The following is a 12040-nucleotide window of genomic DNA, read 5'->3' on the forward strand; positions in this document are numbered from 1 at the left end:
GTAATTGATCTCAGAGAGGTTAATAAAATTGTGATCCCACAGTTTCCTGTGGTTCCAGACATTACTGCATTGTTAACGTTGATTCCTGCTACAGCAGCATGGTTTTCGGTTGTCGACTTGAAAAATGCCTTTTTCAGCATTCCGATAGCCGAAGAAAGCAGAGATATCTTCGGTTTCTCTCTAGGAGGACGAAGCTTCAGGTTTAAACGCGCTCCACAAGGCTATTGTGAAAGCCCATCCATTTACAGTCAAGCATTAAAAAGCCAGTTAGATTCCTTCGTACTTCCTCTTGGTTCTGCTTTAATACAATATGTCGATGATCTTCTAGTGGCTGCTGATGACAAGGAAACTTGCAAAACAGCTACGATTTCTTTATTGCATCACTTGTCAGATTTGAATCACAAGGTGTCACCTTCAAAAATGCAATACTGCTGCCAAGAAGTGACCTACCTAGGTCATCTCTTGTCAAAGGAGGGAAGGAAGTTGACCCCAGAGAGAATAAAAGCAATTACACAGATGAATGTTCCTAGCACGCAGAGAGAAGTACGTGCCTTTTTAGGTATTACCTCATATTGTAGGCAATGGATCCCAAATTTTTCTCTTTTAGCAAAACCATTGGTAGCCTTGACTGGGAAAGGTGTTCCGAGTCCGGTACCATGGTCTGCAGAATGTCAGCAGAGTTTTTCTGAATTACGAAATGCACTGTGTTCAGCACCTGTATTGGGTACACCCGACTACAGTAAGCCATTCACGCTCTATGTCCACGAGAGAGAAGGTTGTGCATTGAGTGTTTTGACGCAGAAATTTGGTGATAAACAACGCCCTTGTGCGTATTTTTCATCAACATTAGATCCAGTAGCTAGAGCGTTGCCTAGTTGCTTGAGAGCTACAGCCGCAGCTGCAGCTTCCATTCGACAATCTGCTGGTTTAGTAATGAACAATATGCTAGTGGTTATGGTTCCTCATGCGGTGGATACACTCATGAACCGAACCAAGACGCAACACCTTACCAGTGCTAGATTATCAGGTTATGAACTGACACTGTTAGCTAGTCATATTCAGATCAAAAGATGCAATGTATTGAATCCAGCAACATTGTTGCCGACTAGCCAAGAGTCGAGTGATTCCGAACCACACGACTGTTATTTCAAAACTGAGGAAGAAACAAAAGGACGAATTGATCTAAAAAACACTCCGTTATCAGATCCAGATGGCACGCTGTATGTTGATGGGTCTTGCTTCAAATTGGAGAATGGTGATGTGACTGCTGCTTATGCAGTAACGACTTTGAGTACGATTGTGGAGACTGCGAGAGTGAGTCAGAATTCTGCCCAGGCTGCAGAATTGATCGCGCTAACAAGAGCGTGCGTTTTAGCTAAGGGAAAGAGAGTGAATGTGTTCACAGATAGTCAGTACGCGTTCGGCGTGGCCCATAGTTTTGGCCGTTTGTGGAAAGAGAGAGGTTTCATTACGTCCCATGGGACTAAGATTCAACATGGTCAGCTAGTTAATGACTTGTTGGAATCTCTAACCTTGCCGACTGAAGTTGCGATTGTGAAATGCAGTGCTCATAAGGCAATCACAGATGATGTTGGTCGTGGGAATGCTTTTGCCGATGAGACTGCAAAACAGACAGCTAGAAATATGATGAGTAGAATGTATGTTGCAACGTCTGCAAGATGGATTTCTGAGTCTGGAATGTGTGAAGACACAGTGGAAAGCGTGAAGGAAATTCAGAAAGAGGCGACTGAGGAGGAAAAACTTGCATGGAGAGAGAGCACGGGTAAATTGGACTCGAGTGGGTGTTGGATTGACTTGTCGGAACAACAGTGTTGGATGTTGCCTGATGCGTATGTGCTTGCAGTAGTGACGATGGCACATGGAACAGCGCACATCAGTTCAAAAGGGATTTGTAAGATGTTGGCTCCGGTCTGGAAGAATGATGGGATTAGTAAGTGCGCAGAGAGAGTGGTGAGAAATTGTATGGTATGCTTGATGCATAATCCTGGCAAGGGAATCCCCACACCTGCAGGTCACTTCGCTCCTCCTTCCTGCCCCTTTGAAGTGATCCAGCTAGACTTCATTCACATGGATCGTTGTAATAACCTGAAATACGTCCTAGTGGTAGTTTGTGCTTTCTCCAGATGGATCGAAGCATACCCGCTAAAGGACAATACTGCCTTATCCACTGCCAAAATTCTTCTTAAAGAATACTTCCCCAGATACGGAATGCCACGGATTGTATGGTCAGATAACGGAAGTGAGTTCGTAGGGAAAGTTATGCAGAGTGTGTGTGCCGGCCTAGGGATTAGACAGAAGTTTCATAGTGCGAATCATCCCCAGTCCGCGGGTTTAGTCGAGGGTTACAATGGCACCCTTAAACTGAAACTTGCTAAGATACAAGCATCCACGGGTTTGTCCTGGCCAGACGCATTGCCTTTGGCTTTGCTATCAACAAGAGCAACTGTACATTCTAGAGTAGGGCTTAGTCCTTATGAAATAGTTTTTGGTCGTCCTGCAAATGTTTGGGGGGTACCTAGACCAAAAGAATTCAAGCAGCTGGAATACCCAATGTTAATTGATTACCTTTTCGACTTGACTGCTAAATTGAGTCTTATTCACCAACAGGTTTTCGATGCATTGCCAAAGCCACCGGAGAGTCCAGGCCATCAGCTGAAACCGGGTGATCAGGTGGTCATCAAAAATTTTGCAAGAACGAAAAATCTTCAGCCCAGATTCATTGGCCCTTTCCAAGTCCTACTAGCAACGAGAACTGCTATTCGTGTGGCCGGAAGGAAAAACTGGATCCATACGACACATGTCAAACGTGTGCCTCTGCCACTTCCTTACGACAACTGGGTAAAGAAAGGAATCGGTGCCTCTGAAACGGAACAAGTCCCCAGGTTCATACCTTTCAGCGATGCAGAACTGATCACGGATTCACCAAATTCTGACTCTCCTCCTGAAACTGCTCTTTTGAACGCTGAACATTTGCCATCTGCGAACGTGAACATTGCAACGTCAGTTGAAAATACATTGTTTCCAGATCAGACAGCTCCTGCAAAACTGAGATACAACTTGCGACCTCGCAATATGGACAAATAAAGCAGGAAACTGCCTATTTTCAGATTTGAATTTTCTATACATTGCCTCCAGCCAGGAAGTTTGCTAAATACTTTGTATTGTTTCTTTTTGTTTTAAAATTGCCTTGCCGTCTGGGTAGCCGTAGGGTCGTGGCTGTGTGCCTAGTTGAATCTGCGGGGGTCAGACACAAGGTCGATCTTTCTGTTAGTTCTGGGAACTCCCAGGGCTGATAGAGGCATTTTCATCTACGTACACATCATCAGTGGTCGCGAACGGTCGTAGAAGATGGAGCTTCCTGAGCTGCAACGAGAAAATGTAATTTATGTTCGTAGAAATAGACTGTACAGAATACTTCACAGCAAATGCTTTCTAATGCAATGTGCAGTTACATTTTTAATTGTTTTGATAACGTTGGTGGGTGGAATCGTCTTTGGTGTACATTTGATTTTTATGCCAGTAACTACAGTACCTCCCCTTGATCCTACTACTTCTACGGTTTCTTCTATGCATTCTTTTCACTCATTTCCTGAACACAAACAAGCTCGACGCTCAGAATTTATTAACAATACATTTGTACAGCTCTTGCATCAACACCAACTGGTAGTTAATACTACAGACTGCTGGGTGTGTGGCTTGATACCTCACACTATGGATAAAGGCATTCCCTATCTAGTCTTGCCTTTTAGCTACAATGGATCATTTCAGGCCTTTCAGACCATTTTTTCATATGCCCTTGAGACCTATCCTCCGCGTCCACCACGGTCCACTAAATACAACTCAGCCAACAAAGCTTTAGTCCAGGGAATTATTGACATGATTAAAGACGTCAATAATACTCCATCTTACCCTAGAGATGAATTACGGGTGTATTTGAGTTGGAACTCTACAGAGTATCGCCTTAGTTTGGGAGAAAGCAAGCGTAAAAGCTCCACTTCAGTTTGGGTCGTGCCTCACCGAGGTCAGGTCTGTTTGCAAGGAAATGGGAGAAATCTGAGAGCTCAACTAGGGAGGAGTGAGTGCGTTGAGACTTACGTATTTCCGTCTAACTCCTCCCCTGCCTTCCTGACTGCTAGGGGTACCTACTTCATCTGTCAGGACAGAGCATATACATGGCTGCCTGCTGACTTTTCAGGTTCATGTTATATTGCTCGATTGTTACCCCCGACATACACTGCTTCTTCAGATTATCACAAGACCAGAGTAGCAAGAGGTGTCTTCAGCAAGGAAGATACCGCTGGTCAAGAAGCTGGAGACTTTTTCAAAGGTTTCCTTCCGTTTTGGGGGCCTATGGCCAATAGTAGAAATCTGCGTCAACTAACACGGGTAGTTGAATCTACTATTACAGAAACTGCTGGTGCCCTTAGTAACTTAACAGCTGAGCTTCAGGCGGATCGTCTCATGACATTGCAGAACCGTATGGTTCTAGACGTAATACTTGCAGATCGAGGTGGGGTATGCAGAATGATCCAATCGAGCTGCTGTGTCTTTATTCCAAATAATGCTCCAACAGTCTATGAAGCAATCTCTAAGCTACACAAGATTTCCGACTCTATACACGTAGATAAGGGAAACTGGTCCTTCATGGAGTGGTTTTGGACTCTGGTATCAGCGTGGGGATGGAAGGTTCTGATGGTCATTGGTGTCATCTTAGTATTTCTGTTCTCGTGCTGTCTTATTATCCAATGTGGTCCCGCTCTGTGTAGTCTCTGTGCTGCAACCTGTTTCAGAAAACCACCTGCATTAGGAGAAAAGGCACGAGACAGGATGATGATACAACAACATGTCACTGACCTAATGAGCATAGAATTAGACTCTGACTCTGACATAGACTGAGTAATTGCCTATGTAAGGGCAAAAGGAGGGTCTGAGGTTCCGTGACGATTTTACTCGTGTTTGTAAACATTGTCGTAAATACATAATTTCGGTATCAGTGAACCGCAAATGATCCATTTAGTATATCCTGATGTTTTCGCTATGCTACGAGCAAGAGCACTCCAGTTACAAACACATTTCTGTTCTACCCATGGCATCCATCTTAGATTACGGCAGACATTTTGTATTCCTTGCCCTCACATAGTCAATGGACACGCAATGACCTCTTTTTGATTTAAGGACACGTAGGCTTTAGCCGGCGATTCACCTTGCGAGTGACACGTGCACCTTAGGCCAGCAACGCTGTAGCAGCATGACTCGGCAAGAACTGCCTCCCCAGCCTGAGGCCAGTCCTGCTATACTGGTTCTTGTGTTCGTTGGCCTGATCATGATTAGGCGGCCGAAGCTGGTAACCGTGCCCATTTACGACCCACAAACATCTCTTATTCTGTCTTTCTATCTTCCACACCTGGCTCTGCTCCTTTCCTTCTGGGCCTTTATTAGGGGGAGGTAACGAAATTTACGATGAGGCGGTCCGGGTCTTGAATGAAGAATTGACATGGGATTATGATGGACTAGTGGGAACCCCTCATTCGTAATGTTTTGACATCAGATACTGTTGACGATTCCTGTGCAAACGCCAAATATTTATTGTTTAAGACACGAATGTTTAGAACTGTGGTAACATGTAAAGAATTTGCCCCGAGCAGAATATTTGGTATATAAGGAACAACCCTCTTTGTACAAATTGAACAGGCTCCTAGACACTGCCCGTGTGCAGTTTCTGTGACTTCTGTGTCCCTGCAGTAATAAACCTTTGGTCTTTGACGCCACCATCGAGAAGCCCGTGTTTCTGTTTGTTTGTGCACCGAGACAGGTTGAACTCCGGGGTCTTCGGGTGTTGTCCCTGACACCTCTGGACGGAACCAAAAAGTCCAGAACTCCACAACAGAGCCGCCAACACCATCGCACCCATGCTCCGCCAAACCATCAACCGCTCCCTGGCGACCGCCTCATTCCCCGACGACTGGAAACACGCCGAGGTCAACCCCCTCCTAAAGAAACCCTCAGCGGACCCCACCGACCTCAAAAACTACAGACCCATCTCCCTGCTCCCGTTCCCAGCGAAAGTCATCGAGAAAGCCATCAACAGCCAACTCGCCACATTCATTGAAGAACACATAATCCTCGACTCCTCCCAATCCGGCTTCAGAAAAAACCACAGTACGGAAACCGCCCTCCTCGCCGCAACAGACGACATCCGCACCTTACTGGACAAAGGAGAAACAGTAGCCCTCATCCTCCTCGACCTATCAGCGGCGTTCGACACAGTCTCCCACCGCACCCTAATACGCAGACTCTACGATGCAGGAATCCAGGACAAGGCCCTCGACTGGATCTGCTCCTTCCTCTCCAGCAGGACACAGCGGGTCAGACTCCCCCTTTCCTCTCGGACCCCACACCTATCACCTGCGGAGTCCCCCAGGGCTCCTCCCTCAGCCCGACGCTCTTCAACGTCTACATGGCTCCACTTGCCCCCATCGTCAGAACCTACGGACTCAACATCGTGTCATATGCAGACGACACCCAGCTCATCCTCTCCCTATCCAACGAGCCCAACACCGCCAGACGCAACTTTCGAGAAGGCATGGAAGCCGTCGCCAAATGGATGAAAAACAGCTGCCTACAACTAAACACCAACAAAACAGAAGTACTCATCATGGGCCCAAACCCCGACGCCTGGAGTGACACCTGGTGGCCCACCGCCCTCGGAAACCCGCCAACCCCCACAGACCACGCACGCAACCTGGGAATCATCCTGGACTCCGAGCTCAAAATGGACCGCCAGATCAACTCTGTCTCATCTTCCTGCTTCCACACCCTCCGCCTCCTTCGTAAGACCTTCAAATGGATCCCCCTCGAACACCGAAAGACAGTCACTCACGCCCTGGTCACCAGCAGACTCGACTACGGCAACGCACTCTACGCCGGAATAAACAAAAACCTTATCCGCAAGCTACAGAACATCCAGAACGCCGCCGCAAGACTGGTCCTCAACCTGCCAAAACACTGCCACATCTCCCAGCACCTGCGCACACTCCACTGGCTCCCCGTCGAGGCGAGAATCACCTTTAAGATGCTCACCCACGCACACAAGGCCCTCCACGGCACCGGACCAGCATACCTGAACAGCCGACTCAAATTCCACGCACCCCAAAGGACCCTACGATCAGCCCAGCTTTCCTACGCTGTGGTCCCCCGCACCAGAAAGACCAGATCGGGGGCCGCTCCTTCTCCTTCCTCGCGGCCAAAGCATGGAACGCCCTTCCGCTCCACCTCAGACAGACAACATCGCTCCCCATCTTCGCAAGAAACCTCAAAACCTGGCTCTTCGACAGACCCCCTCCTTGATGGAATGGAACCTGCACCGCCCCAACCCCCCCCACCCCTAGCACCTTGAGACCCTTACGGGTGAGTAGTCGCGCTTTAACAAACTCCTGATTGATTGATTGATTGATTACTGGTGTAGCAGCAGAGGTTGTTTGAAGAATTTTCTTGAAGGTTTGTTGTAGACAGGGGTCAGAGGGGCTGCCCGCCGGCCTGCTTGGTTTGACCAGCTCCATAAATTCATTGTTTGAAATTTTATGGAAGGAATGGAGAGGTGGGTTAGCATATGCTTAGATTGTTCTTTTGGAAAAGGATCAGTGCTGGCAGTGTTTCTTTGTTTTAAATATGAGTCCAACATGCCTGCTTTGGCCTTGTAATGATTTGCCAGTTTGTCTATGAAATCATTTTTTTTTAACATCTTTTTATTAACTTTGCTCAAAAGACCATAGTGTACATAGATCGTTGATGTTTATACATGGTAGAATTTTAACATCGCAGTCATGATATGCATGGGTAAATACATAACTGTAGACCGCCAGTGGCATCTTATGCAAAGGCCCCCAGCAGGATACATTCCCAACCATCATGCAAAAGCCTGATCAAGTAGTCACCTCCCCAGCTCTATGTAGGTGTTGCTGGTATATATCTTGCCTTTGAAATCTTGAGTGATGGGATGAGCTCCTTCTAGGCAATTTGGATTGCGAAATTCAGTGAAACTTTTATAGAATTGTGTAGTTGCACATTTGGCATTTTGAATTCTGTCTGAATAGTATCTTTTTTTTTTAGCTTTTTTGATTGCTGACTTGTATAATCTGTTAATTTCTGTAGGTGACGCTTGTCTTTATTGGTGTTTGTTTTGAGCCAGGTATGTTGTAGCTTTCTAATTTGTTGTTTTATCTCTTTTGTCTCTGTATTTCTCCAAGGTGCTTGTTTTCTTTTGTTCTGTTGTGTCACTCTTAGTGGCATTAGGGTTATCTAAAGCTTGCTGTAGCCACTCATATAGTCTTTGAACGGAATGTTTTGAGTCTAGATCTGTACTGGACGTTAGTTGGGATTTTAAGTGTTCAAATTTGAGTTTTTTCTATGGTCGATAGGTGGATGCACGTAAGGTGGTTTTAGGCGTGTTGCTTTGTGTTTTATGTTGGAAAGTAAGCAAATGGTGGTCGGACCATGTGTCTGGAGTTATTGTTTGAAAGTTAACTAGTTCTGTAGTCACAAAATGACATCTAGGATTTGTACAGCGATGTGTGTGGGTTTGTGGATGATCTGATGTAGGTTCAGTGCATCTAGGCCAGTGATGATTGTTTTTGGATGGGGCATATTAGGTTTTTTCAAATGTTTAGGCCACCTAGAATGCATAGGTTGGAGTGTAGTGTTATAAGGTTTGAAACTGTGTCTAGAGGTGTGTCTGGGAATGTTGCATTGCTTAACACTGTACTCTTACGCCGACGATTCACAGATCATTTTTTCTCTCTCTAACAAAGAGTGCAATAACACCTCTGCTCTGAAAGAAGGTCTGATCCGTGACTCGAAATGGATGAAGAGTAATTTTTTGAAGCTCAACGGTGACAAAACCGAGGTTGTGATACTAGGCAGAAATAAAGACCTCTGGGGCCCCCGCCATTGGCCCTGTGACATGGGACCCACCCCGCAACCGGTAACCGTAGTCCGCAACCTCGGGTTTCTCATCGATGAGAAACTCACAATGAGACAGCAGGCGGTAAAAGTGGCATCCATCTGTTTCGCCACCTTAAGATGGCTACAGAAGATCCTGTGGATGTTGCCCCCTACCACACGAAGAACGGTAGTCCAGGCGCTGGTTGTTTCCCGCCTGGACTATGGCAATGTCCTATATTTGGGATCCGACCAAACAACCATAAAAAAACTTCAGGTTGTACAAAACGCTGCTGCCCGTCTTCTCTGCAATGTCCCTAGAAGATCTTCTGCTTCTACAGCGCTTCGTGACCTGCATTGGTTAAAAATTCCTAACAGAATTAATTTCAAAGCTTTGTGTCACGTTTTTAAAATCAAACATGGCTCAGCTCCTACATACCTCCAGAATCTTATCCAGGCCAGTAAGCCCAGCCGAACGTTAAGATCAGCACTTCATGGTGACTTTTCCATCCCCAGATTTAGACTGGCTAAAATGGGAGGTCGTTCCTTTTCTCATTTAGGCCCAAAATTCTGGAACACTCTTCCTGCCTCTTTAAAGACAGAAACCAATCTTTTTCATTTCCGCAAAGGACTTAAAACTTGGCTCTTCCAGCAGTAACGTATAGCCTTGTAAATATCAGCTCGCCAGTCTTTCTTCTTTAGTCTATCCCTGAGCGCCGGGAAACCCACTGCGGGTAGCTGTGCGCTTTAGAAGTTTAAATAAATAAATAAATAAATAAATAAATAGGTGGCGGACTGTAAAGGAGCAGGAAGTTACAGGAGGAAGATGGTGTAGGGTTGCATCTGGCTCAAAAGACCATAGTGTACCTAGATTGTTGATGTTTATACATGGTAGAATTTTAACATCGCAGTCATGATATGCGAAGGAAAGACAAAACTGTACACCGCCAGTGGCATCTTATGCCAAGACCCCCAGCATGAAACATTCCAAACCATCATGCCAAAGCTTGCTCGAGTAGTCACCTCAGCAACTCTACGTAGGTGTCGCTGGTATCTATTTTGTCTGTGAAATCTTGAGTAATGGGATGAGCTCCTTCTAGGCAAATTGGTCTGCGAAATTGAGTGGACATTTTATAGAATTCTTTATTTGCACATTTAGCATTTTGAATTCTGTCTGAATAGTATTTTCTTTCTAGCTTTTGTGATAGTTGAATTGTATAATCTGTAAAGTTTCTGTAGGCAAAGTTTTTTCTTGATGTGTGTTTGTTTTGAGCCAGGCAAGTTGCAGATTTCTAATTTGTTTTTTTATCGCTGCATTCCTCCAAGAGGCCTGTTTTCTTTTATTCTGTGTTGTGTTGTTTTTAGTGCTATTAGGATATCAAAAGCTTTCTGTAGCCACTCATATAGTTTTTGAACGGACGTCATCGTGTTTAGATCTGTACTGGATATTAGCTGTGTGTCTAAGTGTTCAAAACTGAATTTGTTCCCCGGTCGAAAGGTGGATGCATGTAAGGTGTTTTTAGGTGTGTTGCTTAGTGTTGTTTTATGTTGGGAAGCAAGCAAATGGTTGTCTGACTATGTGAGTGGAGTCATTGTTTGAAAGGCAACTAGTTCTGTATTTGCAAAAATTACATCCAGGATGTGTCCAGCAATGTGTGTGGGTTTGTGGACTATCTGATGCAGAGTTAGTGCCTTTAGGCCAGTGATAATTGTTTTTGATGGGGCATATTGGGTTTGTCAAACCAATTGGTGAGGTCACCTAGAATGCATAGGTTGAAGAGTAGTGTTATTAGGTTTGAAACCGTGTCTAGAAGTGTGTCTGGGAATGTTGCATTGCTAGGTGGAGGTCTGTAAAAGAGCAGGATGTTACAGGAGGAAGATGGTGTGGGTTGCATCTTGTGAAGAGGGTCTCACAACCTTGCATGGAGATGTTATCGGTTTTAGTGATATTTAATGTGTGCCTGAACACATCAGCTAGGCCACCTCCTCTTTTACCTATACGATTTTGGGTGATTGTTTGATAGCCTGGGGAATGGCTTCATGCAAAACTGGGGCCATATCATCTCCCAACCATGATTCATTTATGAAGAGTATGTCTGGTTTTGTGTCAGTGAGAAGGTCGTGGATGTGATGCTTGTTTTTAGAGAGCAATCAAGCATGTATTAGTAGGCAGTTTAGAGAATGTGCTTATATGACTTTTTTTGTAGAAGAGTGAGCAGGTTTTTGTGGGCTTGAAGCAGGTGTGTCTTTAACGTTGGTATTAGCTGAATGAGGAGAGCAACAGTGTAGCTGTTCTGTATGGTGTTCCTTGTTCAGCAGGCTAAGAAGGCATTTTGATGGGTCTACATGTGTAGGTGGTGGATATGGTGGTTGAGAGTGAGGTGGTGAGCTGTGTTTTTTTTGTGTAGCCTCGTTGTGCAGTAGACATGGAGAAGAGACGTGAGGAGTGGCATGTTTCTTATTTTGTTTGCATCTGTGTAGCGCAGAAGGTGTAGGAGTTAGGGGTGGTGGTGCAGCATGTAGGTCATGTTGTAAGATTCTAAATTGTTGAATGGATGAGAGTTGGTTAAAAGAGTTGCTCAGTTGCTATATATGTGTTAGGTATGGGCGAAGACAGAAAGCTTAGCATTGCTGTTTGTTCATGGTGTGTATCATTTGTGTAGTCAGGAAGGTGGGAGTAGTTATATGTTTGTTGTTTATGACGGAAAGCATTATGAGGTGTTGTGCGTGAGGGATTTTGTTGTAATGGTGTGTGTGTTATGTTTTGCTCTTGAGGAGTTGTGAAAGGAGGTGCTAATGTATTTGTTTTTTTAGAATGATTTGTATTTATAGTACTGTCTGCGAGTGGAAGTTGTAAGGTAAAGGAGTTGGTGATGTGTCTGTGAATAGAGTGTATGTGGTGTGTAAGAGGGGATGAATTAGAATTAAGAGCATTTGTTTTGAAAGAGGTAATAAGTGGGGTACAGTGGAATGTAAGTGGTGTGGGGTTATGTTATTGTTGTAGAAATAAGAGGAGGGTTTTGGTGGATGAAAAGATGGAAGGGTGAGTACAGGTTTGTTGGTGACAAGGAACGGTCTGTTT

General features: G+C 45.0%; 1 protein-coding gene across 6 annotated transcripts in view; it reads right to left on the reverse strand.

Moving 5' to 3' along the window:
- Window positions 1-12040, reverse strand: part of CPQ (carboxypeptidase Q) — a 2048903-nt gene that overhangs the window by 631066 nt on the left and 1405797 nt on the right. The window lies entirely within an intron of this gene.

The sequence above is a fragment of the Lissotriton helveticus genome, chromosome 4_1 (assembly GCF_964261635.1).
Source record: "Lissotriton helveticus chromosome 4_1, aLisHel1.1, whole genome shotgun sequence".
NCBI lineage: Eukaryota > Metazoa > Chordata > Amphibia > Caudata > Salamandridae > Lissotriton > Lissotriton helveticus.